Below are 1417 nucleotides of genomic sequence, written 5' to 3'. Positions count from 1 at the left end.
TTTGTATTTTAGTAGAGACAGGGTTTCACCGTATTGGCCACACTAGTCTCAAACTCCTGACCTCATGATCTGTCCACCTTGGCTTCCCAAAGTGCTGGGATTACAGGCATGAGCCACCGAACCTGGCCCTGGAACATTTACATAAACTGATCAACTACTTGGACAAAAGAAAATCAAAACAGATTTTTTTTTTGGTCAGAGTCTCACTTTTGTTACCTGGGCTGGAGTGCAGTGGTTATGGCTTACTGCAGCCTCGACCTCCCTGGCTCAAGAGATCCTCTCACCTCATCTCCCAAGTAGCTAGGACTACAGGCGTGCACCATGCCAGGCTCATTTTGTATATTTTGCAGAGATGGGCTTTCGCAGTGTTGCCCAGACTGATCTCAAACTCCTGAGCTGGAGTGATCCGCCCACCTTGGCCTCCCAAAGTGCTGGGATTACAGGCGTGAGCCCCTGCACACAGCCCAGATGTTTTACAGTGTAGAGATCTTCAGGTTACATTTATTTATTGATCATAATCCAATAAAATTCAAAACATTAATTTAAAGGAGATAATTTGGCTGGGTACAGTGGCTCACACCTGTAATCCCAGCACTTTGGGATGCTGAGGTGGGAGGATTGCTTGAGGTCGGGAGTTCGAGACCAGCCTGGCCAACATGGTGAAACCCCATCTCTACTAAAATACAAAAAATTAGCCAGGCATGTGGCATACCAAGTCCTAGCTACTCAGGAGGCTGAGGCAGGAGAATCGCTTGAACCTGGGAGGCGGAGGTTGCAGTGAGCCGAGATTGCGCCACTGCACTCCAGCCTGGGCAACAGAGCCAGACTTCGTCTCAAATAGATAAATAGATAAATAAATAAATAAATAATTTAATATATGGAAATTAACAAGTAGGTAATCCTTAGATCAAAGAAGAAATTAAAAGCAAAATTAAAGACTACATAGAAAGCAATAAAAGGAGAATGCTTAATGCCAAAATTAATGAGACAAACTGAGTACCAGAGAAAATTTATAACCTAAAAATGTCACTATTCAAGAAGAAAGATGAAAAAAATACAGCACTACAAAACAAAATACTTACCTTAGAAAGCAAGAAAAGAATAGCAAAATCAATCAAAACAGGCCAGGTATAGGGACCAAAAGATTAAAGATGTGATCAATAAAATAACAAAAAGTGGCAAAGAAAAGCACATTTCAAACTGGTTCTTTGAAAAGAATACTGACGGCCGGGCGCAGTGGCTCAAGCCTGTAATCCCAGCACTTTGGGAGGCTGAGATGGGCGGATCACGAGGTCAGAAGATCGAGACCATCCTGGCTAACACGGTGAAACCCCGTCTCTACTAAAAAATACAAAAAACTAGCCGGGCGAGGTGGCGGGCGCCTGTAGTCCCAGCTACTCGGGAGGCTGAGGCAGGA

Source organism: Rhinopithecus bieti, unplaced genomic scaffold (assembly GCF_001698545.2).
Source record: "Rhinopithecus bieti isolate Rb0 unplaced genomic scaffold, ASM169854v2 scaffold_16234, whole genome shotgun sequence".
NCBI lineage: Eukaryota > Metazoa > Chordata > Mammalia > Primates > Cercopithecidae > Rhinopithecus > Rhinopithecus bieti.
The sequence above is the reverse complement of the archived record's forward strand: the minus strand, read 5'-3'. Positions refer to the sequence as shown.